The 16579-nt window shown below is 37.6% G+C and overlaps 1 protein-coding gene and 1 long non-coding RNA gene across 4 annotated transcripts in view; one reads left to right on the top strand and one right to left on the bottom strand.

Moving 5' to 3' along the window:
* The window catches only part of CRB1 (crumbs cell polarity complex component 1), a 153661-nt gene that overhangs the window by 20246 nt on the left and 116836 nt on the right, over positions 1–16579 (top strand). The gene's annotated exons all lie outside the window — the stretch shown is intronic.
* Positions 1–16579, bottom strand: part of LOC148131287 (uncharacterized) — a 64640-nt gene that overhangs the window by 36137 nt on the left and 11924 nt on the right. The window lies entirely within an intron of this gene.

The following is a 16579-nucleotide window of genomic DNA, read 5'->3' as shown; positions in this document are numbered from 1 at the left end:
GCCTGCACACACTAAGTGCACCTCACCTCTTCACCCAAATCCTCTCCCCAGCTGACATATTGGATTGGTCTCCTTTGCAGGAGGAACTTGCCAATCCACTTCCCTTGAACCCAAACTGCAGGCAGGCTTACCAGCAGGGTACACAGCAGGAGTTCAAACTTGTGCATTCTCCCTTCATCTCTGGGTCATAAGTAATCTTTCTGTCTCTCCCAACTGTGAGGCTTTGTCTATTATCTCCCTTTTGTCTTTGTAAGCTGCCTGACTCACCAGTATTTTTTATTACACTTTAAAGCTTTGTTCTTATCTCCTTTACTGTCATGTGTGCTTCTTGTCTCATTTTAAATCTCCTACTCCTACTTATTTCCTCAGCAAACTAATCTCTTCTTTTTGCTAGCCTTTTCTTCCAAACATAAAAATTAGAGTTCCTGTATCTGTAGGATTTTATACTCCCAGCTCCACAATTTTATAATTTCCCAAACTCTGAGGCTTTACTTTGTGCACAAAGATGTCCCTTGTCTCATTTTATTTCTTAACCTCCTTATTTCTCCTCTTAACTTCCTCTTTCCAACATCCTGCTAGTTAAAAGGCCTCAGATTTGTAGCACCCAAGGAATTTTCTTGCTTCTTATATATAAGAATGCTAAATCCTGTGCTCCACCTTCAATCATTTCTCCCATTTTATTGCAACTCTCCAGTTACAAAAAGGCAGCGGGAAACTTGAGATAAAGAACTGAAGACAGGAAAGGATATTACATGATTGAGCAAAAAATCTAAACACCAAAATCAACAGATATTAAAGATATAAATGGATATTATTCATCACTGCAGAATATCCATCTACGAAGTCTAACATTTTGGAGCCAAAATTGTAGTGGAAGTTTATTGCTGTCAAACTTTTCAAGTAGTCCTTGATTTAGTCCTACAGTTGAAACCAGAATTTTGATCACTAAGCAATGACGTCATTAAGTGAATCATGGCATGACTAAACCTGATTTTACTATCATTTTACTATGATTATTAAGTGGTTTTTTTTTATATGACTCAGTATAGTCTTTGTTGAGGTAATTCCCCGTTAGGAGAATGAGCGCATACAGGGAGACGTATTGAGAGTAGCGTTTGAATAAGACACACACAGCACACAGATACACTGTACATTAAATGTAGGTTTTTACTTCCAGAAAGGTTTAAGCAAAGTTCAAAACAAGAAGTCCAAAGTCATTCATGGTTAAATCAGTCAGTTTTCAGTCCAGGGATAATCCAATAACACAGTCCAGTATCATAAACAGTTCAGTATCAGACTTACATCAAATCCAGGAATAACAGTCAATTAGGAGGAACGGCAATACTCTCCAACAGAAGGAAAACAGAGACTCACTGAGATACACTCTCTTCTGATACTAAGACTAAACAACCCAGGTTTCTGGCTCCATCTTATGGCCATTTTAGAAACCACACCCAATTACAGCTCTGCATTTTCTTAAAGAGACAGTATTAAAATGTTTATCCTGGTTTATATATTGTCCAACCCAAATAGCTGTTAGGTGACTTATATTCCTAACATTCTCCCCTTTTGGGTAGGACAATATATACACCTTACATTCTAAGTCCATAATCTTCACAGCTCGCCTTATGCTTTATAGAGCCTTGTGCCTTGTAAAATGATCTGCTATGTTGTTTTCTGACATACAGTATTCCAGCTTAATTATTTTACTTTGCACACATTGTCTCACATTTAAATATCTTAAATCTGTGTGTTTCGTTCTTGTTTTAACAGCAATATTTGAGGCCATCTGTATTGCTGATTGGTTATCTTCATAAACAACAATAGAATCTGTTACATCAATTCCCGTATCAATTAATAATTGCTTATACAAAACTAAATCTGTACATAATAAAGACAAGCATGAGAATTCAGCCTCCATTGTTGGCAAACTTAGATGTTTCTGTCTAATAGATCTCCATCCAATTAATGCTTTTCCCAATAATACTACAGTATCTGGTGTAGATTTTCGTGTATTTATGTCTATAGCAAAACTTGCATCAGCATATGCAGTTAAATTCAGTTCATCTTTTGGCTCCAAATACAATGCATAATTCATTGTTTGTTTCAGATATCTTAACACACGTTTAACAGCATGCCACTGCCTTTCAGTCAGCTCAGCGTTAAATCTCGCTAACTGATTAACACTGTATGAAATATCTGGCCTTGACCAATTACTGAGATAAGATAAACTACCAATCAAGGATTGATAAATGTTCTTTTCAAAAATAGGATTTTGAACATCACTATGGCTAAACTCCTGGCTCATTGGTGTTTTAGCCGGCTTACAAAATTCCATTTGAAAACTTTTTAGTAATTGGTTAATTTTATCTGCCTGTGAGATCTTGTATCTTCCCCTAGTTCTGTCTATCTTTAAACCAAGATATTGTTTGATTTCTCCTAATTGTTTTATTTTAAATTTCTTCTCTAACAGTGAGATTATTTTAGTAGCTTCTTGTTCAGTTTGGTGATTAATGCTATGTCATCAGTAAACAATAGCAACAATGACACTATACCATCACTTTCCTTTTTAAACAAACATGGATCAGCCATGCCAGCTACAAAACCTATCTTAGTTAATTCTTTAACTATACATTGGTTCCACTCATATCCTGATTGCTTCAAACCATAAAGACTCTTTTTCAATCTCCAGCAATCAGTTGTATTATCATTTTTAATACCTAAAGGTTTCTTTAAATATATAGTGTGTTGCAATGGTGCATGCAGACATGCCGTCTCTACATACAAATGATTTATAATGTATTTCTCCTTAGCTGCCCACACTAATGTTGCCCTTAATGTAGTAGCCTTCAGACTAGGTGCAAACACCTCATCATAGTCATTTGCTGTCTGATTGAACCCTTGTGCTACTAACCTGGCTTTATGGGTAACAGTCCCATCTACACCTGTCTTCAGTTTATATATCCATTTACATCCTATGGCATGTTTATCAGATGGTAACTTAACATTTTCATACACCTCCAGTCTTTTTAATTATTCCAGTTCCTTATCCATTGCTTTCTGCCATGCAGTCTGATCCTTAGCAGGATACAGTTTTAGTTCACTATAATTACTTGGAACTGTATTCACTTGGCATACAACACTAGCCTGATATCTATCAGGTGGTCGTGTTACTTGGGTTGAACATCTTGGTAATACAGGGCTTACTGGTGGACTTTCCTGTGCTACCTGCTCCTGTTTTTCTACCTCCTCCTGTGCCTGGTCTCCTACTTCCTCCTGTGCCCGTTCTTCCTCTTTAATGGCTATTCGTGGTTTACTGATTTTATCTTTAGGGACTATTTGGGTGTCAATAATAATATCATTTATGGATTCCTGTTCCAGTTTATCCCACCCAACATGCTCAAGAAATTTTGCATTAGCACTACAATAAATATGAGCTGTGCCTTGATCCCAGAATCTAAACAATCTATGGTTGGCCTCATAACCCACAAAAAATAACTTCTTAGCTCTATGTTGCCCTTTCAGTCTTACTTGTGAGGGAATATGCACCCATGCTGGAGCTCCAAATGTGTGTAGGCAACTTAAATTTGGCTTTCTGCCAAGCCAATGAGTGAATGGCAATTCTCCAGTTGTTGTATTAAAACATGGTTACTACACATTATGGCCTCACCCCACAGTGTTTCAGGTAAACCTGAATCAGATAACATAGTGCGAGCCATGGCTTGTAATGTTTGCCCTCTTCGTTCTACAAACGAGTTATGTTGTGGTCTGTAAGGTGCAAAACGTTTATGCTCAACACCAGCCAATTTCAACATAGTTTGGAATCTTTTGTTAACAAACTCATTATCAGTAACTAAAGTAATTACTTTACTCCTCATTTTTCTCTCAGCAAACCTTAGCCAGTTAAAGAAATGTTGGAATGTTTCTGTTTTGTTTTTCATGAGATAGCAGAAACCATACAGTGAGTCCATTATACTCAAAATATAGCAGGCACCTCCTAAATTAGGTTTCTTTGGATCAATTATGTCAGCAAACACAACCTCTAAAGGTTCTTTGGTCTTAAACCCATTAAGTCTGTTTGCTGGAATAACCTTGCTCTTCTCTTGGCTACAAGCATTACAGTTTAAATACTTGCTACAGGGTTTCACTCTTACTCCATCTGACCTTACTGATAACAAATTAAATTTCAGTTTAGGTACATATAACATAGTTAAAAGCTCATTTACACAAGAACAATAGGCAGTACCTTCACCAGATGCTTTCATCTTCCATCCATTTGCCAATGATACATGTTGTTTACTCATAGACATCTTTACAAACCTCTCTCTATCTTTAGTAATGCACTGCGATGCTCCACTATCAACAACCCACAAATCATGATTTACAGTTGAATTGCTAGACATAGCTAAACTAACATTCTTCTTGGCCTTCTGGTGATTACCAGTATTCTGTCATTTTCCCTTCTTACAGAATCTAGTTATATGTCCCCTAGCCCCACAAGAAAAAACATTTCCTAACAGTATAGGCAGTTGAACACAAATCCTCTTCTTGTGGTTGTTCCTTTCTCAGTTGGTCCCTATCTAGTCGTCTTCTTGCTTCTTCTAACAACCTTCCGGTTATGTCAGTCAATGTCAGTTTATCTCTGGGCAGGACTTCCAGTGAAGATACGTAATCATCATAACTTTCATCCAATGAGGAAAGAATGATGTAAACTTGATGCAGCTCTGAAAATATCAGTTCTTTTTCATGTAGCTCCTGAAAAGTTCTTTTCATAAAGTTTAAATGAGCTAACATATCTCCACCTTTCAGAAGATGTGCTCTAAACAGTTTACGTATAAGATGTATGCGTGCACCTACACTGTCACGAACATAAATCCTCTTCAAATTCTCCCAACACCTAGCAGCAGACTCTTCTCCACGAATATGGACTAGCTGCTGGTCACTCGGTGTTAGTCCAATTATACAAAGATCTTGTTCGTTGTTTCGTTTAAAGTCAGCTAACTTCTTGGCATCGTCTTCATTTTCTGGATCCCAAGCATTTACATCTGGTGGGTCTTGAACTACATTCCATAACCCTTCTCTACACAGAAGTAGGCTGCACTTCATAGACCAGGAAACATAGTTTGTTCCATCCAACCGGGTTATCAGTGATAGACTTGTTGAAGTGTCTTGTGCCATCTTTACCAGGATGGTAACCCACAATTAAACAGTAAACAGCTGTCTGTATATGTTACTGTGCATTCACACCAACTCTCAGTTATCTGAGCCAGGTATGGCCTGGGCCCATAACCAGTGTTGAGGTAATTCCCCGTTAGGAGAATGAGCGCACACAGGGAGACGTAGTGAGAGTAGTGAAGAATAACACACAGCACAGCACACAGCTACACTGTATAGTAAAATGTAGCTTTTTACTTCCAATAAAACAGTTAAGCAAAGTTCAACAAAACAGTCCAAGTCATTCACAGTTAAAGCAGTCAGTTTTCAGTCCAGGGATAATCCAATAACAAAGTTCAGTATCAAAAACAGTTCAGAAACAATTCAACTCCAAGACGAACTATGATCAATAACACTCAATAGGAACAGCAACACTCTCTAGAACAACAGAACAGAACAGACCAGGTTTCTAGCTCCATGTTATGGCCGTTTGAGGAACCACACCCAATTACAATTTTAGCATTTCCTTAAAGAGACAGTATTAAAATGTCTATCCTGGTTTATATATTTTCCAACCCAACTATTAGGTGACTTACATTCCTAACAGTCTTTAAGTGAATCTGACTTCCCCAATTGATTTTACTTGTTGGAAGACAGGGAAGATTGCAAATCACAAGATTGTAATTGCAAGATCTTGTTAACTTCATAAATGTGAACCAGTGGTCAAACACTCCAATTGCAATAATGTGACCCTGGGGGTGTTGCAATGATTGTAACTTTGAGGATAGATCATATGATAGCCTTTTTCTGAGGCTGTCATAATTTTGAATCATTGTTGAATGAACTGTTGTAAATCAAGGACTACCTGTACTTGAAAACCAGTTAGAGACATTTGGTTGCTCACTATTGAGTATCTAGGCTCTTTTGCCTATTTTCCTAGGGTAAAACTCCACTATGTACTAAAGAATGTGCATAGGTCAGAACTGATAAAGAACTTTGTGATAAAGAAAAAGGGGTTGTCCTTTGATATGAGCAATCTTAAGTCGGAAACCTATATTTAATTTACCCATCCTTGCACTGTATTCTTAATATGAATATTATTTATGGATTCAGAGGTAGATCTGACCAGGACTATCATGTTTTATATTTTGAGTTCCTCCTTCAGTCTCCTTTGTGATTTTATATCAGGTTCTATATCACAAGTGAAAACTATAATCCAATACATGCTCAGCATATATAGGATCTGAGGAACAGGGATAATATGTGTCTCTTTCCAAGTCCATGCTATTATTTCATGTGTGATTTACATATACAAATGCCATATCGAACCTGCAAAACTCCAGATAATTGATAGATGGCAGCAAAGAACTAGCATATTCTGAGTGCTCTTCTGGATTTTTGCAGCCCAGATGGTATGCCTATGGAATGCACTAAACCGTATGGTTTATGGTTTTTCTTAATCTCCAGTGTAGCCATTCAAACCTGAGGGTGTTGTAAGTGTGTTCATGTATTTTGCTAACAATCCAAAGATAAATCTGAATTCTCAACTCTTTATCAAAAATCAAGTAGTCTTAACAATTTCAGGGATAATACATAATCCTGTTCTCTGTTACAAAGTAGCATGGAAATGATAAAAAGCATTAGAAAAGTATTTGTCATTGTGTAATGAAACCAAATGCATTTGGAAAAGTTCCATTTAAATTTTAAAGTCACCCTACAGTTCTCCCACTCTGAAAAATTCTTGGCAGCCTGAATAAAATAGAAAGAGATAATGAAATATTAACGAGCATATAATCTTTTTTTTTTCTGCCAGAGAGTTTTAAACACATGGTTGAAAAATGATCAAGACCATTAGTAATAACAACTGCAAGAAAGGGCAAAATAAGCTCTAATTCTTTAATTAGAGAAGAAGTACAAACCAAACCCCACACTTAAAATACAGTGTGGTACTGTTACCTTTCTGTAAAGAACATTTGTCTTGGGGATTGCCCTTGAAACAACTGAATCCATTGTAGCCTCTCACTGGTGACACATTCAGGAGATAAATCAAGACTGAAGATGTGCTGAAGAAATATTATTCATTTATTCTAATTTATACACCACCTATCCATTTGAATAAGTATTCAAGGAAGCTAACAGAATTTTAAGAAACAATAAGAATGTAAAAAACATAAAGCTAACATTAAAATCAATTAACAATTTAAAACAGCTGGGCATTTACAGATTTTTCTAGATGCAAAAAATGTGGACATCCAGAACATTCTCAAAAGAGTACTTTCCATAGTTTGGGAAGGTCAAGTCTTGTAGGTAGATCAGCTCAGATTATGGGGACATAAGTGGAAGAATGTCTCCAGAAGATTTCTACTTGAGAATCCAAGGAACTTGCACTTTGCAGAAGAGATTTACTTTTTCAAAGAAGTGCAACTTCATTCTAGACAGGCTGAATCCCCATCTCATAAACCAGTTTCCCCTTCACCAACAGCATTGCTGATTTATATAGTTTAATCTCATCTTGTCAGGCCTCTTCCAGCCTACTTTTTGAGATTATTCAACATTCAAGAGTACCAGCTGACAAGGGGAATGTGCGTAGGCTCTCCTGTCAAGAGTGCCCCGCGGGCAGCCATGCCTCACCCCAAAGCGGCTGGTGACTCTGCCTTTGGGGAGCTTCTATTGGCCAATTTTCTATCGGTAGTAGATTGGGGTATTCTACCCTAGGCTACCTGCAGGGCACTCCTAAAGGCAAGTTTTCTCCTTCCCCCCCATTTCTCATCACCTTGTGCAGTTCTAATGAACGATGTGAGAAATGGCAGGGAAACACATGGTTTAAATAGGCCTAAATTTTGGAGGTGGGGCTTAATTTCACCTCATGCCTAGAAATCATGCTGGGCCTTCCTATTGGTGGAGGCCGTATTGGAGAAACATGGCAGCTCCTTGTGTGACATCATTGATCTAGGGTCATTGATCTAGGTATCAAACAATGATTCCTTAGCGGGACTTTCTGGCATGGCTTGAGATAAAGGACCAAATTTTCTTCAGAATAGATCACCAAAAAGGAAATCATAGTTTTTGACATAAATAATCCTAGCAAAGGAAAAAGAAGTTTGTGTATTGTAAGATCTCAAATTGATCCAGAAAATCAATGCCACTCAATTGCATCTGGAATTGCAGTAACACCACCTTCTCAAATAGTCTTCCCAGAAATGAAATGTAAGTATCTGAGAATATATAAAAGAATGGAGATTATAAGAATGATACACACACACACACACACACACACTCCACAAACACATGTGTTCATCCATGTAGGATTGCTATCATCCATAAAGATGAACTCACAGATGCATATCTGCAGGACTGTGACCCCATTTAAATTAATTTATGGAAAAATCATTAGATATAGGTGACCCTAAAGCTCGGTCACTCTGTCTTGTCAAGGTTGAGCCAAAGCTAATTGTTCACCATTCAGATCTGCACAATCTCCAGATACCAAGAAAACATCTCAATATCCCTTGAATAGCCCAGATGAAAGATGTACACGGATGATTGTTATGTGTGGCAGATATTAGATAGGGAAGTTGAGTTATGTGGCATACTCATAAGCAAAGGCTTAGGATTGGACCTCTCCCCACAAACTCCAACATCAACTAGAAATGACCTTGCAGAAAGAAGGACAAACAGCAAAGAAACTCACTTCCAACTTCTCAGCTGATCCAGAAAGATACAATAATGGATTGTTTTGAAAACTGCTGAGAGATCAAGGAGAGCCAGGACATTGGCTGACATTACCTCCATGCCATGTCCATCAGAGGTTTTCCACAAGTAAAATCAATGCCACATCTGCACTATACTATATGGCTTCTTGAAACCCAGCTGCAACAGCTCCAGAAAATCTACTTCTTCCAGACCTTTGTAACTGCAGCCCAATCACCCTTTCAATAACCTTCCCCCATGAAGAAATGTTGGAGATTGGATGAAAATTCTTTGGTGCTGCCAGGTCCAGGGATGACCTCTTGTGGATGGAAAATGCTGAAGGCAGATGGTCACTTACGTGACAATGGCAAAGTTGTCATCATTTCCTATTGTGCAGGAGAAAGCAATGGCAAACCACTCCTGAATTTTACTAAGAAATTATCTACAGTATGTAAACTGACTGATGATAGTCTTCATGTGAGGTAGCACTCAAAATGTTACTGAGAAAGAAATGAGTATGAATGATTTTTGTGATATGGCTAGAATAAATCCTTGAAGTTAGCTAATTCTGATGTTGCTACACAGAAAAAGAAAACCAAAAGCTCCAATCTTGTGGGATAATTTGCATCAGTGCTTATTAGTGTTAGCCCCTTCTATTGTCTGGGATCACTTATTGTGTTAAAATCAGATCTGTAATGAAAATCCAAGCATTTACCCAAGGAATGATATCCCTTTGTTACCAAAAAAAAACCCTGCTCCAATGGTGGGATTCAAAAAATTTTTAATACTGGTTCTGTGGGCGTGGCTTGGTGGGCATGGCAGAGGAAGGATACTGTAAAATCTCCAGTCAGAGGTGGTATTTGCCAGTTCTCTGAACTATTCAAAATGTCCAGTACCGGTTCTCCAGAACTGGTCAGAACCTGCTGAATACCACCTCTGCCCTGCTCTACCCTTCTCAGCCTAGGTTCTAGGCTAGTATGTTGCTGAATACAATCTTGTTCAGAAATTTGATTTAATTTCTACTCAGAAATAATCCCTGCTGAATTCAAAATAACTTGGAACCAAGAGTGTATTTAGGACTTTATATTTCATAGAAAGAAGACATGAATGTTTGGTATTTCTAAGACATTCCCCCAAAGTTAAATGATCAACATTCAGCCTGCCATTCCTCCCTTCCATTCCTCCAGCTATTGCATGCTTCATTTCTTAATCTTGTTTTAATTAGTTCTGTTTCTCAGCTAACTTCCTTTAAAAAAAAATTATCCATGATGGTTTAGAGTTCATAAACTTTGATTGATATTTTGTTTGCAACTTCCTTTTTTCACAGAGTGCTCCTGATAATAAATCTTATTTCCAATTGCCTGGTAAAATTTTCAAATGACATTTTACTAATCGCACTTAATTAAAACAGGGATCAGGGATTTTATCTTACCTTTGTTATTTTTATAAATAAGTCATTCCTTCTCCTATTCCCCACCCCCCAAAAAAACCCTCAACCCTTTGAGGTAAGTTGGGCTAATAGAGATCAGCTAGCCCCAAACTGGATTTCATGGCTAAGGCAGGACTTGAATTCATGGTCTCCTGCTTTCTATCATGGTGCCTTAATCATTAGATCAAACTTGCTCTCATATTAATATCTCTTAATATTATGAAACAACATTTGCCTATCCCAGGTCCTTGGGGAGGCACAATAAGTGGACAAAAACACCAAATCCAGTCTAAACATCTGGCGGACCATGGGACCAATCTGAACAATAGTAGTATAGAGTGATAAAATTCTTATTTTACTGATATCTAGTGAAATTTAAAGCTGCTAACAGGGTCTGTTTCAGATATATGTTCTTCCTTCATATATTAGATAATAAAATAATAAATATTTTTTATGGCAAATGCTATCTGAAAGGCTTTTGGGAGCATAGATAACAAAAAATTCTTTTCTAAAATATGCCAGCTAGAATGCATAATCTAAGTTTACCTAATATTAAGTGAAATACTAAATGAATAATGAATTTCCTTACATGGATTAAGAGATTAGAATAGTTCTTTGACTACATGATACCAGTATCAACTTCGTTCACTAACCTGTTTCACCTTTGATAGGCAAAGAAAAACCTAGGATGCCGTTTTAAAAAACATGTTTAAGTAAACTTTCTTATCTTTAAGAATCTATAAATGGTAGCCCTGGAGAGTTAATGTTCTATGAAAAATAAATAGTATTTTTAATGTCCTATGAGAAAGGAAGAATACATTACATTTGAAAGCTCCTGTGCTGAACTCATAGACTACTGTACTCTCTGCTATAAATCTGTTTAATTCAGCATTTCCTGATCAGGAGGCATACCAAGCACAGAGATTCCTGCAGCTACATTAAGGCAGAGCTTCGCTGGACAAAAATTAATTCTTGTTTTTTTAAATTCCAAAGAGAATCCCCTCTTTGAGGCATGCCATGTAATCACACCAGCATAGACTCAAAAACTGGTTAAATATCCTTATATCTGAAGATTTTTTTAAAAGGTCAGAAAGGCTTTGGCTGCTGTCCTGTTTCAGGGTAAAGTAGAATGGGAAATGAAATTATCTACTGTACTTCCTACTTTAAACCATTTTGCAATTCCTAATTACAGTATCTTCATAGTACAGGCAGCCTTTAACTTACAACAGTTGATTTAGTGATCACTTGAAGTTACAACAGCATTGAACAAAGTGACTTATGAGAATTTTTCATACTTACGACCTTTGTAACATCTCCATGATCATGTGATCAAAATTCAGATGCTTGGCAACTGTTTCATATTTATTGCTCTGTCATATGATATGATCACCTTTTGCAACTTTTTTGCCGCCAGATTCACTTACAGTAACAATCATATTACTAACCTATCAACTCTAGTGATTCACTTAACAACGGTGGCAAGAAAGGTTGTAAAATGGGGCAAAACTCACTTAACAAATGCCTCACAACAACAAAATTTTGAGCTCAATTTTAGTCAGTAAGTTAAGGACTACCTGTATCACCCAAAGGTCAGTGAATCAATATAAAATCCTTCATCATTGTTATTTTGGCACAATAATGATTGCCTGAATGGAGAAAGTTAAAACACTGCCTCTCCCTAAAGTCCTGTCCAACCAGTCAGATAGCTGGATACATTCCAAGTCCCAACACTTAAATGTTGTCTTCTAGTGGGACCTAGGAGGCATGACTTCTTCACCCTCTGTCCTCTTGAAATCCAGAGTACCGCTCTCCAGAAGGCTATGAAGTCCTGACTTTTTCTCCTAGAATTGAGCTAGGATGGGAGTTGAAACCAGAAAACATGGAACTATGTGATAAGTGCCATAATAGGAAGGTTGATGAAATATGAGATTATTGTTTAATTTGTTTATGTTGACAATGAGCTGCCCGATAGGTAGAAATATAATTATGTATTATGTTATACAAATTATGTATTATAAAGAGTTTCAGAGTAACTCTGTCTTAATGAGGCAATCTAACAAATTGATCTGAAGAATTGCTTTGGCAGTTTTTCAAGATTCTGTTGCATTACCCTACTAGCTAGAAAGATCTTCCATCCAAATGGTTAACATTTCCCGAGTTTGCCAGGTTCAAAAAGCTTGAATGTTAGATTGCAGAAGACACTTGTGTTTGTGAGGAATCCTGCTTGAACCCTTTGTATGATCTATCTGTCTGTTTGGATATCCATCCATCCATCCATCCATCCATCCATCCATCCATCCATCCATCCATCTATCCATCCTGTTAGGCTATTGATGAAGCTGCAGGTAAAGAATCTCAGATAAATGAGAGTGATGCTGAAGTCAGATCCCCATTGCCACTCTTGAAATGGTGAGTTTGTTTGTTTGTTTGTTTTGGCTCTAAGGAAACACTGACCTGCTTGGACCACACAGGCCCTTTCTTCACTTCTCTTAATGGTCCAGTATCATTAGAAGCTGCACTTTTTCCTCTTTTATGCTTCCATTGTTGTCTGCCCCTAGAATTTTTAATTCATCGTTTTTGCTTTTCTTACAGCTGACTAATCTCATGGCTTCTCACTTGCTACAGATACAGTGAAGTAAATTTAGAGGACAGGGAGGATAGTAGAATTCTCCTCTTATTAGTTGATGGGACTTTGGGAGGAGCCATAGCTGTAGGTGCTTAAGCCATCAGAACTATGGAGCTGAAATGATGTGAATCTAGTAGAGTTTAAGAGATTCCCTTAGGACCTTGATATGATCAGAATAGTAACAGGGCTGTTGCTTTTACTATGACAGGGTTATCAACCTCTTTTGTGAAAGAGAAGATAAACTTTTTGCTATGGGAAAGGAGTATCAATCGTTTGAAAATATCACAAACCCTTCCCTTTGGATGTATTTGATGTACAGAACCCAATGTAACATAGCCAAAGTGGTAGGGGAAGGTGAGTGAAAATTAGTGATGTTGGCTCTCTTAATCAGCAGTTACATCATTAGTTTATTTACTTTTGAGAACATTTATATATCCACCCAGCTTATAACCACTCTAGGGCAGTTCCTAATCAAAAGGAAAACAACATAAACACTATAATAAAATGTAATACTAAATACATTAAAAAGATTTAAAACAACAAAAACCTGATACCAAGTCATACAATCCCTTATCCCAGTTCTTGAGGGGGAAAATAGGTCTTCAGAGCTTTACAGAAAGATAGGAGAATAGAGGCCTGCCTCTAAGTTTTGGGGAGTAGAGTGTTTGATAGAGGAAGGGGTGGCCATGGAAGAAGCACACTGTTTGGTTCCCATTAAATGACAGTATTTCAGGGAAGGGACTAGGAGCATGCCTATCCTATCTTATCTGGGAGGACAGTAGATGTGATTAGGAAATGTGATCCTGCAAATAACTGACCCCATGCCCTATGCACCCAGAAAGAAGCCAGTGCCACCTGGACAACAAAGCTATTTCATGGGCAAACATGAGGCCTCCATTATTGTGTGCACTGTTGCATTCTGAATCAGTTGAAGTTTCCAGATGGTCTTCAAGGGCAACCCCATGTAGAGTACATTATGGTAATCCAAATCGTCATCAATTCCCATTGTTATCATATGAAACAATGATGATGATGACCTTATAATGATAGCTCCCAGAGAGTGTTTCAACAGTGCCAGTAATCATCATTACTAGTGGTAAACTCTTGTCTCCAGTCCCTGCTTGTTTCTTGCTTTCCAAACTGATCATTTCATTTGGAAAGATCCAAACAATAAGCCAGAAATTGACTGGTGCAACACCATGGGTCCTTGGTGTTCTCTTGGTTGTTTCACTATTATTCTACTATTATTACCATTCATTTCATTACCATTAATGACAATGAAATGTTTGCAAGAAAACAACCAAGCTCAGAGAGCACCAAGGAGCTCACAGTTCAACCCTGAATTACAAATATTCTTTTCTATTGATGCAAAATCTGCAAGCCTCTGATCCATTCAACCTTGTGTCACTCACCTACAATTCCTTGGCATGCACGCTCACCCACGTACACATTAAATTGGGCTTACTTTCTGAATAGAAGGCATATTAGAACAGATTTTTGCAGATGCATTTGGAAGAGAGCTACACAAAGCTAGGAATAATTCTTATTTGTATATATTCAACATGCCTTTGAATTTTTATTTAAAAACTTACAGCCTTGGTCTCAGTAGGATGGTTGGATTAGACTTTTGGATGGACTGCCATCTAAAAGTCCTAAAAGATCACACCAAGAGCAATGAACAGCAGTAAATAGCAATAGCACATAGTGCTTTACAGCCCTTTCTAAGCGGTTTACAGAGTCAGCATATTGCCCCCAACAATCTGAGTCCTCATTTTACCAGAAGGATGGAAGGTTGTGTCAACCTTGAGCTGGTGAAGATCGAACTGCCAAACTGCTAGTAGTCAGAAGTCAGCAGAAGTAGCTTGCAGTACTACATTCTAACTACTGCGCCACCATGGCTCTTACATTTATAAAGTACATTTATCTTTTAAACTAAGGCCCCATTCTTGATTCCTGGCTGACTGACAAAGGGGGAAAAAAAGCTTGTGATGTAATGTTGACTTAGCTGCATACAGCACTGACAAGGATGAGTGTCTCCAAGTTTCAACCATGGTTAGAGTACAGTACTGCAGGCTACTTCTGCTGACTGCTGGCTGACTGCAATTTGGCAGTTCAAATCTCACCAGGTTCAAAGTTGATTCAGCCTTCCATCCTTCCAAGGTGGGTAAAATGATGACCCAAATTGTTGGAGGCAATATGCTGACTCTGTAAACCACTTAGAGAGGGCTTAAAGCACTGTAAAACAGTATACAAGTCTAAGTGCTGTTGCTATTGCTATTGCTGTAAGAGAAAACATATTCTCTATGCATTAAAAGTTGGGGAACAGAACTTCTGGAGCTGAGCAAGAAGGCCAAACTAAAAAAAAAAAAAAAAAAAGCTTACAGCAGACCAAATTATTTTGCTACGGAACTGAAATTGACCTTTGGGATATTTTGCTGCTACTGTTACTTGCTTTTTATATCATTTCCATGCCATGAGACAAGGAAAAACTTTTCCAACTCCTTTCTATATCTTTCCATTGCATCACTGTAAGCAAAATGGAACACAGATGTGACTGTTTTGCAGAGAAAACTGTAATTTTACATATCCTGTCTCTTGCTGGTACCAATTTTACTATATTTATAAGACAGACTCAGACTAATATATAGTACTTGTTAGATAGGAACAGCAAAGACAGTACACAGATAAAATAGTAGTGTAAGAAAAGAAGCTCTACAGTTTCCACTGTCATGTCCATCTCCTCTTCTTCCTTCTCCTCCTCCTCCTCTGGTTGGTTCTTAATGATGGTGTTTTGGAGTTGTTGTTTGTTGTTCAGAATTTGGGTGGTTTGGGACAACCTATGAATAATGTTAATAAGCAAACCAACAAAACAGGCTTCAGGAGGCCATACGTGGAATGAAGCCAAATGCAGTCCATCTCAACCTTGAATCATTCTTGGATAATTCCTGGACCAGCTAAGCTTATTTTGGCTTTTTATTTTATTGCATGAGTAGACAGCCTGCAATTGGATTATATGTAGCTTCTTTCTGTAGTAAATAAGTTACAATTAAGCTAATCTAATCCTGTGTGTGTGTGTGTGTGTGTGTGTGTGTGTGTGTGTGTGTAAACCCTTTACTTAGGTTAATTTCATTGCCCCAGCTTTTAGTATTTTCAATGAATCCCTATTTTCACAAGGGTAAAAAAATAACATCAGGTTTGCAAATTAACTAAAACATAATCAAAATTCATGAATAAATAGCTTGGTCCAAACTGGAACCGTACCAATTTGAATGCCAAACATCATTTTAAAATTCGCTGCTTCTTCTTTTTCTTTATTTGTTTCTATATATAATACCACTTTCTCCTTGCTAGAGAAGGTTGATGGTACTTTGCTTTTTCACTCATACAACTATGGAGTTTCTTTTGTCTTTTCTGATTTAAATGTTTTTTTTGGGGGGGGGGTTAACGAAATAATTGGCTCTTTCTTACGGAAACAGAACCACCGCTTCTTCCTTTTGTTGCCATTGCAGTTGTTTTTATTGATTTCCATGGCAACGTTCTCCATTCAAGGCAATAAGCCATGCATAAGGTTGCCATGGCAATTTAGGAGGATGCTTCAAAAAACAGGCCTGGAGTAAATAAATTCTATATTTAGTGCCTTGGCGTTTTTACGACCATAATGTTTCTGCTTCTGCACAAGG

This window comes from Notechis scutatus, chromosome 3, assembly GCF_049901735.1.
Source record: "Notechis scutatus isolate UNSWTSFEM ecotype Mainland chromosome 3, rNotScu1.2, whole genome shotgun sequence".
In the NCBI taxonomy this organism is placed as follows: Eukaryota; Metazoa; Chordata; class Lepidosauria; order Squamata; family Elapidae; genus Notechis; species Notechis scutatus.
Note: the sequence above shows the minus strand (reverse complement) of the source record. Positions and strands in the feature narration are given on the sequence as shown.